Source organism: Micromys minutus, assembly GCF_963924665.1.
Source record: "Micromys minutus genome assembly, chromosome: 6".
In the NCBI taxonomy this organism is placed as follows: domain Eukaryota; kingdom Metazoa; phylum Chordata; class Mammalia; order Rodentia; family Muridae; genus Micromys; species Micromys minutus.
In genome coordinates, this window is record NC_137975.1 from 50,754,258 (window position 1) to 50,771,985 (window position 17,728).

Genomic DNA, 17,728 nt, shown 5'->3' on the forward strand with positions numbered 1-17,728 from the left:
TGGTGGGCAGACATTTCCATTACAAAATTACAAACAATACTTCTGTCTGCACTCACACATTTCCTGGAGCACATGAACAAGTCTTCGAGTGTGTCCACTTGGGAGAGGAATTGCTGAGCTTCGAGGCACCCCAACATGAAATCTCTCTCCACAGACAGTGATGATTAAGATGTAGTTTCTTGGTTCCTACGCTGACACCCTCTCTTCACTGTTCTGTGGCAGGTGCCTCGGTGCCCAAACGGGAGGAGTGCAGCTGGGGAGGCAGCCTGTGCTGCTTCACAAGAATAGGGACCGGATCTCAGATTCCCAAGATCCACATAAAAGCTGAGTAAAACAGCATGTAACCGCAACCCCAGTACTGGCCATTGCAGATACAGACTACAGACAGATCCAGAGGGTTCCCTGGTCAGTTGGTCTAGCCAACTGAAAAGCCTGATTCTAAATATATAAGTAAATAACTGAAGAAGATAGAGAGTGATAGAAGATGCCCAACATCAGCTTCTGGCTTTCACATGTGTAGGCACCTCACCTACGCATACATGTGCACACATATGCACACATGTGTGCATACACATTAGGCACATATACAGAAAGAATGCATACTTCTGTTTCTGTGCAACACATTTACGATGCTTGTTTTATCATGTCCTAAAAATGAAAGTTTGTATTACTCCTCACCAAGCCTCCATTTGCCCACATTCTTTGGTAACGTCTGCAGTCAATGTCTTCGCCCTAATGGCCATGATTATGCTTGGCATTGCATGTGGCGCCCACCAGCAAGACCTGGTCAGAGGTAACTCAAGTTTACTTTCTGTAAACAAAACGCAAACTGATGTAAAGAAACGTGGTAGATTTCATGATCCAAACCAATCCCATGTTCTTTCAAGCTGTTGGAGGACACTTTTCATCCAGGAAGACCAACAACATCCTATTCTCAAACTTCTGGTTCTTTGTTTGGGAGGTTTAGGGTCCCCATGGTTGCCCATTATGGCTACCCCTGCCTGGCTGGGCTCAGGACCATGACTGAGTATACTCAGGGATATGGTTAATATAGTCTCTCTAGGTGTTGTATGTTGTGTGTATGTATTGGCATGCTGTATGTTGTCAATATAATAATCTTAAAAAACATAAAGAAGGTTGCCAGCATACTTTGCTGAGAAAAGGCACTTGCTACCAAGTCTAACAACCTGAGTTTAATCCCTGAGACCCACATGGTGGAGGGAGAGAACCTATCTATGAGCCATGACATATATGCACGCGCGCACACACACACACACACACACACACACACACCAAATAAAATGTATTAAAAAAATCTAATAACGTACAGAATATGGGAGAATTTTGAACCAGCTAAGGGCTGTTTTACACATAGTTCAGTACAAATCTCCTATTGTCTGATCCACTATATTTATTTCATGCCAACGAGGGAAGGACAGAGATTTATCTAATACAAATGATGCTTCTCTGCCAAACATAGACCAGGAGACTTACGGTGCATCATTCAAGATGTTTCAAGTATGATTAGAGGGGAAAAAATGATAGAAGAATCCACCTTCTACTGGAAACACAGTGACATAGGAATGCCATGCTCAAAATGGCCCACCCAATGGCAGGCAGAAATAGACTCGTCTGAGCAGCGGTACATGTCCATCACGTGGCTGCACCAGGGGCACTAGTTTGCACCGTATTCACTTTAGTATGTTTGTATTTGAACTTTATTGGACTGTAAAGTTTTATAAGAACTGTGAGGAGATTATTTTTAACAGTTATGCATATCAAAGGAGCTATAATTAAGACAAAAATAAGTTAATGAACACTGAATGGTTCTGAACTGAACTAGTAATTGGTTGTCTTGGAAGGGATCTATAGACTCCTTAAGTAAGATTAATGGATAGAGCTAATGTGTCTTCTAAATCTTACCGTTATCTCTGCAAGGAAAATCATGATAATTTACTCATCAACCTAATATGCTTGTGTGGCCTCTGCTTACCCTCTTCTTTTGACAGAGACTGTTTTCTTCATCACCTTGCAATTCTTTTGTAGCTCATAAGGTGATCAAAATTCCAGAGAGCTTGTAGTCCAGAGAAAGACCTTCTCTGCCCAGCCTCTCTAGGGTCATGCTCAGCGATTTCCCAGAGAAATACTTCATACTCAGATATTTAAACTGTGTGCCAGGAGAGCTAAGACACAAAGAGGAAAAGGAGGAGGAAGAGGAAGAGGAGGGAGGGAGAAGAGGAAGAGGAGGAGAAGGAGAGAGTGATACCAGGCAGCCCTAACCTCCAGCCAGGTAGGAAGGGTTCTAAAGGTAGAAGTCAGAGCCCTGTGTCTTGAATCAGACTTGCAGCAGAGATGCCTTCAGGAGCTAAGTTTGGTACAGAGGCAGCTCAAACAAGGCAATTAGAGGCAGAAAAAAATTCTCTCTTCTCACCTGCCCTCCCTCCAATCTTCTTTCAGCACTTCCCCCTGATAAAACCAGTTAGCCAGTCTTGGTGGCACACTTCCTCCTGAGAAGAAGCTCCCGGGAGACAGGAACAGACACTAGATAACAGCATCTCCCAGATTCTGTCATCTGGTCTGATCTCCTTCTCTTGGATAGCTCCCACTGACAGTGACTGCTTAGACAGAATTCTACACTACACTGGAGTAGAGCTTTATGGTACCAGAAAAGGCAAATGACGTTCCTGCTCTGTACCAGGTCTGATTGGCTGCTACTCTGCCTGGGGCCCTTGTGTGTGAGTTCAGAGAGATTGATTGATTAATAGTATTTGTCAGGAGTGCCGAATGGGAATTTCCCATTCATGTTTGGTATACACTACCCACTTCTGTGCCATCAGAAAAACCACTCTGAAAGGAACACACAAAAAGAGATTTTGTATGGAGCAGATGTGAACTTTATACCTATGAACCCAAGTGTGTAAGAATGCTCGTTTCTTTATCACTTTAAAACTAATTAGTGTGCATCTTACTCTTCAATTCTGACTAAACATGCGATTCAGTTTTCCCACTATCTCATAGGGCTCATGGAAAATAGGAAAAAAAAAACTTTGTCTTAGGTATGGTTACTATTTCTGTAATGAAACCCCATGACCAAGAGCAACTTGACAGTCCCATGTAACAGCTCACCATCAAAGGCTGTGAGAACAGTTTGCACTGGGCAGGAGCCAAGGACTGGGGCTACTTACTGGCTTGCTTCCCATGACTCCCCCAGCCTGCTTTCTTATAGAACCCAGGCACTTCCCACCAGGGGCTGGCTCCTCCCCCATCAGTCACTAATTAAGAAAGTACCCCAGAGGCTTGCCTGGAGCATTCATTCTTATGGAGACCTCTTCTTAATTGAGGTTTCCTTCTCAAAGATGACTTTAGCTTATGCCAAGTCATCATAAAACTGTTCAGTGCCTTTTTACACCACAGTCCTCCATGATCACTACTGAAAGCTCACTGTCTGGCCTGCAAACTAGAAGGTAGATGGTTCTCTTTCTCTACCCATCTTTGCAAAGACCTGTCCCCTCTCTTCTCAAGAGCCCCATGTAATCATCTTCTCTGGGTCCCTCTGTCTTCCTACCACATCGAAAGGGAGGCATAGATCTCTCCTGCTCACACCCTCTTTCTGGGCTGGGGAGTCTCCTCTCCCCTCATTAATATGGAGGGTCCACAAGGAAATCAGAAGTAGATATTTGTTCCTTCTTATCCTTTTTATCAGCATTATCAAGATGCCTACCAGGCATCCTTTGTGTTTGATTTGTTTCTGCCTGTTGGTTTTAAATTTTCTTTTTTAGACAAATGCTTCATGTCAAATATTGATATTGACTTTAGAGCAGTAGAACAAAAGAATAGGTTACCAGAGCCTGGGCATGTTCAGATAAAGGGAAGTAGTTAGTATAATAGTGTATTTTTTTCATGTGTATATGTGTATAGAAAGATTGTGTGTGTATTCACATGTGGGAGGCACATGCACATAGGTGTGCATGTGTATGTGTGGGCATTTTAAGGTTGACATTGATTGTCTAATTACATGGTTTGCCACTGTATTCATATCTTATTCATTGAGCAGGATGTCTCTGTTGAATATAGGCTTTGGAGGCTTGTTTATTCTAGCTATCAGTCTTTCTCCAAGGATCTTCTGCCTCTGCCTTCCAAGAGCTGGAATTACAGATGGGGCACTGTGTGCACAGCATTTGCATGGATTTTGGAATCCCATCTCCTGAGGTCCTTACACTTGTGTGACAAGCGTGTTAATCAATGAGCAATCTCCTCATTCTTAAGTCATCTGGGTTTTTCTTTGTTGTTGTTGTTGTTTTGTTCAAAATATACTCTATCTCCTTCTCATACATAAGTTGCACAAACTACTAAAAGGTAGTTTGTATATCAGCTTCCTCAAGAATAGCAGTCCTTCTGGAAGAAACTGAATTCATATCCCGTGATCAGTTTTGCATGGAAAGTGAGCATGAGTTACCAAAACCAAAGCCCTCAGGAAATTTCCTTATTTCCCACTTTCCCATCCCCCTGTGCCAGCAGAGTGTGTCTATGAAAGAAGGGAAAGGCATCCACCCAGTAGTGGTGGCACAGCCTGTGGTCACAAGGCACCTTCCATAGGAGCTGGGTGTTTGCGCTGGTGCCATTCATGTTGATTTTGCTGCGTTCAGTTAAGAGCATGTTCCTTTGAGGATGCCTTGCCACATCTTCCCCATCACTATACCACGGCAGCATCCTCTTCATCTTTGGCTCTGAAGTGTACTTTTCTGAATTCTCCTCTGCTCATCAAGATGAGGAGGCTGGTGGCAGATCCTGACCACGCTCAACATTCCCAAAGAAGTGAGTCACGGGTATGGGCTGGTTTCGGTTATCATCTAGAAAAATGCTGCTGTCCATCTGAAGCAGGGGTGCCTGTACCTCCTCTGTCCTCAGCACAGGCTCTGCCTATCTGGCAGGACTGTCATCAGGCTCCTGGGCTGCAGTAACTCTGCTGGGTTCTGCCGTGGGCAGGCCATCTTCAGCTTTTGCTGAGGGTTCCTCGCTCACAGGCTTGGAGCAGCTTTAGGAAGCACTCTGCCTCAGCACTATATCCTCTGCACACTTATTTTCACACGGAGCCACTGGGGCCACTTCTGGTAGAGAAGAAATGTCACTTTTAGGGTCGTGTTTTTGAAGTGGAATTTTAAGGGTTCTTTGGAAAGTTGGTTGGACGGTGTTTTGGTTAGCTGAAGCAGACAGGTGAAAGAAGGTTCTGCTAAAGCAAGCACGTGAAAAGACACGTGATAAAGGATTCTTTGCTAACAACCCGCATGCATTGGTTCACCTCACACTGTGTAGTTGAGCTGCATTTGTCGGGACTCCATAGAGAGAAATGCACCAAAAAACTTCTGGTGAACTTCTGGTGCTGTGCTGCAGTTTCTTGTCATTTCCGCTGGGCTGATCTGCAGAGTGATGTCAGCTGAGACAGACTCACTGCTGAGGTAAGGCCCGTGGAAGATGGGTGAAGTTTGGAGGGTATAACTAGGACCCCATGGAGTGATGGAGACAGAGCTTGGCTTGTGGTACAGCTCGCTGTGCAGTGGTTATGGTTCTCACATCTTTGCTGATCTTCGAGTTTCTGAGAGAGACACAGCAGAGAACTTCTCCTGGAGTCCCTCAGGGTTCTTCCTGCTGACTGGAGCCGAGACTGAGACCTGGCTGTCTCTGCTAGGTTATGCCACCACTGCTGATTTGTGTTTGCTACTGTGACTACTGAACTGGACGGCTGGTGTATCTTTGAAGTGTTTGCAAATGGATTGAGCTGTAGTTCCTGCCCTGTGGACTGAACTGCCAATTTCCAAACAACACAGATGGGAGTAGCTCCAAAGAACTTTTCTAAACAGGTCCATTTCTCCCACCCCTGTATCCTTTCTTTTCCACTACCTCTGGTGGGTGGTGGGCTAAAAGGACGCTTAAAGTGTTTAAGAACCATTATTAAAAATAAGTTTGAAAATATTAAAGCTACAGGTTTTTGCAAGCCTGTCTTCCCAAGGTGACCTTTGTCATACTTGACTTTTTTTTTTGGAAGTGTGTCTGTCTGTAACCTTGTGCAATTAGGAAGCCAGACATGTTGCTTTGACAGATGTGGAGCTGGTGATGTCCCTAGCAGAGACCAAGCTGCCTGAAGGCACACTGAGGCTCTCACTCCACCTGTGACTCCCTGCTCCTTGTGAGTCAGCACCCCGAGCCTCTCTGCCCTCTTTATTTTTTATTTAATATTATGAATTATTATGTGACTGTGTTCTGGTTTAATCACATACTCGTTTCTTTCCCAGCAAACTTTAGCTTCCCATGAGCACTAGGGCAAGGGCCCATAGCTGTCTCTTCTAGATTCTCCTCACCCCACGGCTGCTCCGTGGTCTGCTCAGAAAGCAGGATGCTGTCTTTGCAGTGAGCTTCTTTCTGAAAGCCAGTTGCTGAGGTAGAAAGTGTCTTGCAAACAATCTTTCCTTTTAGGTAACAGTGAAAATGTCCTTTTGCTGAGGGGCAGTGGGGCCTGAGGTTTTCTTGAAGTAAAGAAAGAGATAAGGAAGAAAGAAGGGAAAAAGACATCTCCAGAGTGTAAGCTTCCAGGTTTCCTAAGAAACGTGCCCTAGGGCCTTTGGGGAATGGGGAGGGGGGGTGTTTTTTGGTCCAAAGGCCTATTCTTCCTGCCAGACCTTCCTTCTTCCACAAAGAGCAGAGACCCACCCAGCTGTATAAATCACCTTTGTATCCTTGATATCAATTTACCCAACAGAACAAATTGAGGGAGGAGAGGAAAGAAGGATTAGAAAGAATTATTCTGGCAAGGAATGCCTGGTGGAGTCACCTAGTCCAAGATGGTAGAAACACAAGACTAAGCAGTCTTGAGATGGCAGCAACCAGAAAGCAGAGAATTTGGGGTTCAGGGGTGGAAGCATGACCTTCAGAGGCCTACCCCAGCAGTCTGTTTCCCCACTACCAGGATCCATCTCCCAAAGTCTCCACTGCTTTCAAAATTGTACCATAAGCTGGGGCCCAACCAGTCAAATCATGAGCCAGAGGGGACATTTCAGATTTAAAACATATCCCCTCCCCAGCACTCAGGAGGCCCCAGTAAATAGAAATAACCTCAGCTTCTGGATGGAACTGAAAAAATAGGCAGTCAGGAAATTGCCCGATCTTGGCCTCTCAGGAGAGTGTACAATTTCTGACCGTGTGACACGTCCAGAACACAGATTGGCAACTGCGATTCTAAACTGCGTTTCCTCTAGATAAAAGCCCAGAGTCTGCCGATTACATGCTCCTTCCCCGAATGGAGATGGAATTGGTAACCTGCCTTTGTGGAGTAATTTCTCAAAGTGCTGATGTGTTTCTACCTTGTTTCATTAGCCAGCGCTTATTGGAAGGGGAGGTAGGGAGGGGAGTGAAAATGTGCAGTTTGCTGGTCTTGGCTGTGAGTGGGTTTCCTAGGAAACCACCTGCAATGAAGTGCGGTGCGGGCTCTCTGCGACGTGGAGGAGGGAGACGTATCAGAGTGAATGTGTATAGAGAAAAGGAAAAGAAATCACTGTCTAAGCCCCTAGGTCTTTAATTAATGAAGAACATACACTGTTTTCAGAGGAATCACTTGGAGCCACAGATGAGATGGATACAGGGATGGTAGGGGGTGAGCGAAAGGGCACATTGGCTACATATGGAAATTATGTAGCACAATTTGGTCCCAATAATATGCAAATAAAGAAAAGCAACATGTGAGCAGAAACAAAAGCATCAGCCCGGTTTCTGCTTGGCACAAGCAAACTCTGCCTCTAAGAGGGAATGCAAAGCCATGGACTCTCGGCAGATCAGCAGGCTGTGGTGTGTTTTACAGTAGTGCATGGCTGTGCCCGGGGTAGTTTCATCATCTTCATTCTGTGACCCACAATGTGAACTTGGTGCCTGGAGGAAAGCGAGCTGACTGGGGTTAGCGTGCCACCTAAAGGCATAATGCATGATCATTAACTGTCCTGTACACCCGATCATCACAATACCGCTCCTTCCTGAGAGTGGGAAATAAGACGCTAATGGACTAAAGGAAGAGTGTGTTTAGTTTCGTTTTCTATAAGATACCCTGACAAATGCAGCTTGGGGGAAAAGGATGCTTTTCCTTACAAGTCCATATAACTAGGAAGGCAATCAGGAACTTAAAGGCTTAAATAACCTTAATATAAGTCAAGAGAACTAACTTCCCCCTCCTTCCTTTATTCCTCTCCCTGTATTCTTACACAATTCAGAGCCTAGCCTAAGGAATGGTACTGCCCACAGTGGGCTGACTCTCCCTATATCAGTCAACGATTAAGACAATCCTCCACAGGCTAACCTCAACTAGTTACTTCCTCATTAAGACTCTCTTCTCTGGTGATTCTAGCATTAATGGCTAGAACTAACCAGCACAGGGAGAATTTAAAGGTTTATGTCTTTGCTTGTGAGTTCCCAGAAACATCTTAATGGGGATGTATTGCTTCTGTGTTCTGGTATGTAAATTAGGTTTGTTTTAAATGGCATGTATATAATCACTTGTCACAACTCATTTGTAATCACAAGTATGGAACTATCTTATATGTCTGGGTATGTATAGAGGAAGTAAGATCTTAAGACCAACCTAATAATTTACACATTGCATGAACACCATAAGGTCTTGCCCTGGGTTTTAAGGCTATGTGTTTCTGGGTCAAAATCTTTTTATAATAACGGGGGGAGGGAGTTTCTCTGTTTCTTTAAAAAATATTAAAGAAGGGTTGGATGCAACCCAGTGATAGAGTGTTAGCATAGCAAGTATAAGGCTTTACTCTCCACCACTGCAAGATGGTGGTGGTGGTAGTGGTGGTAGTGGTGGTAGTGGTGTTAGTGGTGGTGGTAGTGGTAGTGGTGGTGGTAGTGGTGGTGGTGGTGGTCGTGGTGGTGATGGTGATATTAAAAGCTTAATTCTGAATCTTTTTGGAAGGATATTTCCTGTCTGTGTCCTCTTGACATAAGAAAACCCTGGCTTAGAGCATCTTGATTCTATTTTAGTTGATCCTATTGACAGATAAAATGATGACAGAAGAGATAAATATAATAACATGGCTTGCATGTGAAATCTGTGTATCCTCTGAGCTGGATCCTGAAGGGCAATGAAAATACTCTAGTTTCTTTTAATGTCTAACCCCTTGTTGCAGACTCAGAAGTGGTGTAGGAGAGTTCAAGTACCCATCAAATGTTTGGTAAAACTGAGTTTTCTTTGACAACATCTGCATAGCTCTCGATCAATATGTACACAGAAAATCCCTCTCTGTTATGGTGTAATAGCCAACACCATGATTGTGTTGTTCTGGGCAAGGATGCATCACTGTAAGGTTAAGAACAGCGCCCATAAGCTCATCATGTACTACATCACTGAGGAGTGAAGCGATTTGAAAGAACTAGAAGGATTGGGAGGTGTGGCCTTGCTGGAGTGGGTGTGGCCTTGTTAGAGGGGGTGTGGCATTGGAGGTGGGCTTTAAGATTCAAAAGCCCACATCAAGCCTAGGCTCTCTGTCTCTACCACTCTGCCTGGGATCAGAATGTAACTCTCAGCTGCTGTTCCAGAATCTGCCTGCATGCCTCCTTGCTACTCACTGACACAATAAAGGACTAAGCCTCTGAAAGTGTAAGCAAGTCCCCAATTAAATGCTTCCTCTTATAAGAGTTGCCTTAGTCATGATGTCTATTCATAGCAGTAGACAGTGACTGAGATACACTGGAACTAAGTTATCTTCAGATGCCTTGTGGTAGGAGTCATGTGAACCATCCTTCACTAAAGACAAAGAAGTAAAGCCACAGGCATGGTGATTAACTACCTCCCAACCACAGAGAATGGAAGAGTCAGGATTTGTGGACCTAGAGCCCATATGCTTTATGGGATGTCTGGTCTCCAACTGCATTTTGCTTCCAGCATGCAATGCTGCTAGTCTTAAGAACAAAATGATCACCCATCTGCCATGTCACTTAGGACTGCCTGACCCATATTGGACCTTCTGCCTCTTACTCAATTCAACTTATATATTATTCTCCAGCTACAGGTTGGCAGTTGTAGAAGTCGACACATCCTTGGCTTCCAAAATCTACAAAATCAGGTCACCTTTCAAATCACCCCTCTGATCCTAACCTTTATTTATTTCTCATCAATACATTCTGTCCTAAAAGGAGTTCAAGTAACTACAATAAAACCCACTCATAGGTATGCTTATTAAAGCAAAATGGAATATTGCAATGGGAACAGGAAATGAAGAAAATAGGTGATTAGATATTTACTGCAATTAAGCATTACATTAAGTTATTACTCTGTCATTTACCTGTACTGATTATGTACAGATCTGAATTTCCCCCAACTCACATGTCTAGAATACATTATGTAACTTGGGCAGGACAAAGGTTTTTAAGATGAAGATGTGAATGTGAACGTGTCTGTCACTGAAGTGTAATACCTGTTTTAGGGAGGAAAATTTGACCTATGTGAACCTGGACCTGAAAACTATAATACATAGAGGCCAGATCTGTGTTGTACTGTTAATGTTGTAAATATGAATTCTGGAAGGTAAAATTCCAGACAGCTCCAGGAGTACAAATTACTGGGTTTCCTTCCAAGAGTCTGAAATTCATCAGTGACCTCGCTATTGATCATGGTCAGTGAGGAGGGGTTAGAGGAGGTCAGAGGATGTCTAGAGAATATCAACAGCTTCAAAATTAGCAAAGTTGATAGGAATGTTAAGCATTTGGTCCAGGGAGACAACTCAGTCATGAAAATGATGACTGTATAAACAAACACCCATGTCAGCATCAGACATGGAGACATACCCTGTTGTCCCAGCACTGGGGAGGCAGAAACAGGAAATTCTGGGGATCACTGGCTGCTGAACTCTACCTAGTCAGTGAACTCTACACTGAGTGACAGGCTCTGTCTGAAAATGTAAGGTAGGGAGTAGTTGAGGAAGATGCTGAACATCACCCTTTAGCCTACAAGAGTACTAATCACACACACACACACACACACACACAGAGAGAGAGAGAGAGAGAGACAGACAGACAGACAGACAGACAGACAGACAGACAGACAAAGGATTATATCACATTACAGGTTGTTCCACTGTATTATACCCTACCATCCCAAATCAAACCATATTATATTCTGGCTGCTACTTTTGGTACCATAGATGACAGGTGACAGATTCTAGTGCTAATAATTGATTGGGCATCCATGACCTCTTAGGTTTTTGTCACACACCAACCCATTTTTCCATATTTAAGTGACTCTGTTAAGTGGGTTTCCATCACAAAAATGAAAAAAAATTGAGGTACAATAATGTTCAATAATTTGCCCAAGGTCACAGGTCTAAGCAAGAGGCAGAGCTCAGAAACACTAAGCTTTTTGAGGTTATTCTTTCATTTCTAAGTTAGATTGTTAAGAAAATATTCTAAGCATCATTACAAATTTAACTTCAAGAGCCTGTGGTAAATTAAGTCTACTTTATTATTCTTTGATAGGTAGAAGTTCTGTCTACCTATGATAGACTCCCTATTCCCTTGTTTCTGAAGAATTAAAATACCCCCTCCCTTTTGGGTCAGTTTCTACCTCTTAGAACAATGGTACATTGATGGCACATTGCAAATATGTTTTCTATGTCTAAAAAGCTCAGTTGTGCATTAAAGTTGAGCCAATCATCAGCTTCCACCCCTGGAGATGTTGTTTAATGCCTCTGTGCCATGATGGTAAATATAATTTTGTGGCATAACTATTTAATACCCTTGACATAACTTTCCGTGGACCACTAAGCCGGGTATTTCTGCCTATAATCCTGGTACTTGGGAGTCTGAGTCAAGATCATGAGTTCAAGGCTAGCCTGGGCTATGTTGAGAGTTCAAGATTAGTCAGGGGTACAAAATATGACTCTAATCTCAAAACAAAAAATGTTCATGTATATAAAATAGAGGCTGATAGGACCATACGATTAAGTGCTGTTGTTATTGGTGACACTTCCTGGGTCATATTCTGGTCACATGTTCTCACTGGTCACTATCCATGACCCTGTTAAAGATCAGTACTCAAATAGATACAGAGTGTCCCAATGGTTTACAAATAGAACTCAGTTCTTACATCTGTGAGTAATGGATACCAAGTGCTGTGTTACTGCAGAGCAGAGAATGGGATGTTTGATATGAGGAAGGTTAAAGAAATGATTCTTCCTAAATTACTCAAAACCAGCAACGGAATGGATGTGAGTTCTCCTTTCTTGTGTTGTTCTTGTTTACTTAGCTACTCTGCTATGTGGTTGTCACCCTCTCTGTGGGTGCTATTGATACTTCCTCCCTTTGTCCTTCTATGCCTCTGTGTGTGTGTATGTGTGTGTGTGTGTGTGTGTGCGCGCGCGCGCGCACGTGCGCGTGGGCACAGGCGCTCTGCCTTCTTGTTACTCAATGACAACTTCTCTCCAAGTCAGCCAGAAGTGGGCTTTGAAGTGACCCTCATTCATTCCTTTGTTCTGTTAATCAACCGCCAACAGCTTCTGCAGGTCTCAGTTAAATGAAGGAGCAGGGGGTTCCAAAGGAGGTCTCAGTTCCTAGAGCCTGTTTTCACATCTTTGGCTACATCTGGTCACTTCCATCTCAGATCTTTCTTGTGACCCCCTTCAGACTTCTCCACAGTTTTGCTCCCCCTCCACTATTCTTCACCACCTGCTCCAGAGCCAAACTTCATAGAAAGCAATCAAGATTCTTTTCCTTAAACAATCTGCCTACTGGATTCCAGGCTTGACCCCATCTCTTGAAGGCCTGTAGATGGCATCTTACAAGGGAAAGCAAATTTCTACAGGGTACCATGACATGAGAGGCCTCTTTCGAGTAGTATAAACTGTCCCAGTGCCATGGGTATTAGTCATGAAAAGGTTGTAAAGATACATACCTTAAAGGCTGGGGGTGGAGCACTTGACTGATGATCAGAGCCCAGGCTCAATCCTCCAGTACCAAAATACAAATAGATGCTGTCAGTGGTATTATTTAGAGCAGAGACTCATGAGATTTAGTGATTTTTAATTTGTGGACTGAAAGCTAATCCATCCAAACTTTGCATCCAAAGCAAAGAGACTGGCCTGACCATAATTCAGAGTGCAGCAGAGCCTAGAAGTGAGGGGAAAGGAGGGAGTTCTTCAGGTGAGCGGACTTTGATTTTGCCGTTGTCATTTTCACTTCTTGTCTCTCCTCCCTTTCAGAGCCAATTCTCAGAGGAGGCCTCCAAAGACCAATGCCTGGCAAGATTACACTGTAGCTCCAATTCATTCACTAAAGTTAATTTTCATGTTCATTGGTGTTTTGCCCCTGTGTATGTCTATGCACCATTTGTGGGAGCAGTGTCTGTAGAGTCGAAAAGACAGGGATGGTCACCTTGAGACTGGAGTTACAGACCATTGTAATCCACCACATGGGTGCCTGGAATGGAAGCTGGATCCTCTGGAAAGGTAGCCAGGATGCTTAACCATTCAACCATCTCTTCAGTTCTATGCTTTGTATTTTAATACAATTTTGTGTCAAATAATTGAAATTCTAAGGATTTTTGTTGTTGTTGTTTTTGTTTGTTTGGTGGTGGTTTTTTGTTTTTGTTTTGTTGTGTTTTACTGTCAGCTAGCCTGGGATGAGGAAACTGGAGAACACTGAGTATCCTCAAGAACAGAGAGGTGGTATTCCCCTTCCCCTACTTTGGAATCCTCTTTAGCCTCTCCCTAACTGAGAGGCTTACTCTTGCTTTACCTGAGTCCTGCCTCTTTGCTCCATGCCTTGAAGACAATCATATTGCATTAGTAACTTGTCATTTCTGCGACAGAATGCCTGTCAAAGGTAATTAAGAGGGAACACTTTATTTTGTCTCATAGTTTGAAGGGACACAGTCATGATGAAGAAGAAAGCATGGTAGTTATATAAGGCAGCCACTCACAATGTGTCACATCTATATCTAGGAAGCAGGGAAAGTCACAATGTGTCACATCCCCAGCCAGGAAGCAGGGATAATCACATTGTATCACATCCTCAGACAGGAAGTGTGGGGATAGATGAAAACAGGTCACAATGTCCTGGATGCTTAGGAAAATCTAAGCATTGCTTTTGGTATATGTATTCTAGAAAAATTCTTCAAATTTGCATCCCTGGGCAGATTTCCAGCTAAGAAGACATAGCTTGATGCTTTGGTCTTTCTTAATTCTTTTAGGTGTTTTCTGGACAGTATTTAAACTCAGAGGCAGCCACCATGAGACTGTACCTTCTGAGCAGTCAGCATTTTCCTCAGTCAGATTTTTGCTTAAATCACTTGACAGTTTCCCTTAACAGAAGAAAAGCTTACTCTGCTTAGAAAACCTGGGCTCAACAGTTTACAGACAGTCGTCAGCCTGGGTACATAAATGATGCGCACATCTTAGGTAACCATTAAGGCAGACGGAGAGGAGGCACTCCCAAGGGATTAAATAAAAGAAGACGGGAAAATTCCAGTGAAAACTAAATATTTCCTGTTCATTTGTTTAAAATAAAGTGTTGTTCATTCCTTGTATAATGCTTTTTTCTGTAACACAGACTTGATCATAAAGTATTGATCCTGATAAAAACCCATCACCCCAGCCTTTGTTCTCATGAATCTTTCTTTATTTCAACATGGTATGTTAGAACAAATACATGCTTCGTGATATTTAAATGGAAACTAGATTTTGTTTGGCCACTCAACCTTTATTGAATTTCACCTCTACAGCAGGATCCAAAGATATAAGTAACTAGTAGTATATATGAATCTCTCCCTTCCTCCTTCCTTCCCTCCCTCCCTCCCTTCCTCCCCCTCCTCTCTCTCTCTTCCTCTCTCCCTCCCTCCCTCTCATATCACTCTCTAAATTTGACCAAACACATGGTGAAAACATGGTGGAGAAAAAAGCAGAAGCAACTGTTATAAAATGTTGGAGAGGAAAGACACCATCATCTTGACTGGCAGTTGCAGTGGCCTGTGGGTTGGAGAGGGGAGACGGAGGGTGGTTGCCTGAGGACGATTCATGGGACATGTAACCTGGAAGGTGGGGCCCAACTTCAGAGGGGGAGATAGCTGGAACCTTGTCGTTGGATGGAGTGTGAGGAAAGGTGTTTTAAGCCAAAAGGCAAAGCAGGATAAAAATGCTGGGCATGGTTCCTGGGCTGAGACTGTCACCTAATGAACAGAGAGCAACAGGGACAGGCTGAGTAGAGGGACGGTTGGTGCAGGGGCTGTGGTGTGTGTCTGCCTCGTTACAAAATAATGATAAATAGCTACTGCTGCACTCTGCCTCCTCCTTCTCCCCCTCTCCCCTCCCCCTCCCCTTCCTCTTCCTCTTCCTCCTCCTCTTCCTTCTTCCTCTGCTTCTATGAAACTTACATGGGTATGCCACAACCAAAGTAACCATACAGTTTGGGAACATACAGACCATTCAATATACTTCTTTGTCTTCACTTGTCTTCTGGGTGGAGAGTTTTCAAGCAACTTTCTCTACCTATTTTCAGGGTCATAGGCACCCACTAAGATTAGCGCAGACATCGTGTCTAATCTCCTTGCCCTGGCTTCATCTTCAGTCTTTTTTCTCCTTGGCATGTGTCTTCCCACTCTAAACAAAGCTCCTTAGGTACCCAGTCATTGCCTCTCCTGTTATTCTGTAAACAGAGTCCCTGTCACGCAGTGACAAGGGCTGACCACTTACCTTCCATGTGGCCTGGTCTGGCCAGACCTCAGCATCCCCAGGACCTTCTTTTATCTGAGAAAGATAATGACAAATTTCTTGTTCCTTTAGACTTCCAGTCTTGTGCATATATGCATATACACATACATTATACATTATACATACACATACATATGATATATACATACACATACATACAATAACATCATCCTATCTTTTTTATGTTTTCAAAGGGTTAATAAATATAATTCAGTGGTCTTTCCTTTCCTTGTATTGGACACAGAGAAGGAAACTAGACCATAGATGAACAAGTCTAAGACAGGCTGAGAAAATCAACTCAAGATAATTAATTGTAGTACCAAGAAGAGAAAGGAAGAATCTCAAGGAGAAGGGTTGATGCTTCGTTTTAGAAACTAAGGACAAAAGACACATAAAATTTAATGATCCTTGTTGCTGTTAAGGATGTTGATGACATCCGTCTTAATAGGTTGCAGTGAGTACCACATAGCAACTACATAATACTCCCCGATGGATGCCAGATGCCTATTCTTTGTCTAAAATAGATTTTTCTCATACTAACGATGCAGATGCATTCTAGAGTCTTACATTTCAATATCCTCCAGAAGATACAGTCATACAGCTTAGCAGGAACAGTAAGAAACACAATTCATTTGTTTGAGGCTTTCTTCAGGGTCATTATTTCTAAAGCGTTTGGCAGAACATGAACACACATAAGAGCTCAAGGCAACAGTGTGTGTATTTCAGGGTGCTCTAGAATTGAGCTGGTACTTCTGGCCAGGAAGTTCAGAGCAACAATCTCACGTAAGAAGCACTACTTTTTAAGTTCCCATGATCATTGGAGAAAAACAAAACAAAACGCCCCTGCTTAGTACACAATTCCAGCCGGTTTTACCGTGACCCACTTAGGAAGTGGAATGATACTATTTATGCCGTGGCGGACACAGCTCTGATTTCCTACCACAGTCATACCTAGTCTTTGACTACCAAATTTTAAATTTCCTTTGACTTCGTCTATGTCTTCCTGTTCCTGCTATTTGTATGTAATCACAATTCATACACAATACCAACAAGGCAATAACAGACATGTTACTAGATAAAAGTCAGACATACTCACCACTGGGAATGGTGACTATCATCAACGCTGGTGAGTAGATTAAAATTCCTTGATCTCTGGCAGCATCAGAAAAATAACAATGTGGAGTGAGTTAAGAAATTTTATAATCATGGCCACAAGAGTGTACTACATAACTAGAGTACATCTTTAAATTTACAGGGTGTTGGATGTAGCTGATTCCTGCTGCTCACCATGCTCTGAGATCCTATGCTGAGCATGTTGGTGTTATTAACATGACTAGGGGCTAGTCACAATGAAAGTGGCCAGTAAATGCTTCTGAATGAATGAATGGGTTTATCAGTTTCTTCATGGATCCGTGCTAGCCGGAAACGTTGCCTGTCATTTCCCAGGTCAATCTATCCTAAATCTTTTGGGCTTTCCATTTGCCTGCTGGATTACTGACTTGGTCTTTGTAATTGGTCCACTTTAAACTTAAGTCTAGCCTATAGATGGACGAGTCTCAGATTATGGTTATTTTATTTGGCTTTTTCAACTCCTGGGGGTAACCCCTAATCTACTTTTCTATCTGCTGAACTGGCTACTTCCCCAGTGGTGTACCCCAAATACTTGTTCTTTCTCCAGGTCATGTGCTCATGGTCCACATCTCTCTCATGGTGGTTTCCTCCTTTCTGTCTGTCTGTCTATCTGTTTATCTCTGTCTCTCTGTCTCTGTCTCTGTCTCTGTCTCTCTCTCTCTCTCTCTCTCTCTCTCACACACACACACACACAGAGAGAGAGAGAGAGAGAGAGAGAGAGAGAGAGAGAGAGAAAGAAAGAGAGAGAGAGAGAGAAAGAAAGAGAGAGAGAGAAAGAGAGAGAGAGAGAGAGAGAGAGAGAGAGAGAGAGAGAGAGAATGGAGGGTACACGTATATGGATATGTATGTGG

At 43.2% G+C, this 17,728-nt stretch overlaps 1 pseudogene across 1 annotated transcript; it reads right to left on the reverse strand.

Moving 5' to 3' along the window:
* Nucleotides 1-4,693: 4,693 nt before the first annotated feature.
* Nucleotides 4,694-15,735, reverse strand: LOC308422000 (UPF0688 protein C1orf174 homolog; annotated as a pseudogene). Its single transcript has 4 exons — nucleotides 15,729-15,735; nucleotides 7,848-8,018; nucleotides 5,981-6,136; nucleotides 4,694-5,139 (listed from the first exon to the last, which is right to left on the reverse strand). The product of its transcript is annotated as a UPF0688 protein C1orf174 homolog (transcript).
* Between the last annotated feature and the right edge of the window lie 1,993 nt (nucleotides 15,736-17,728).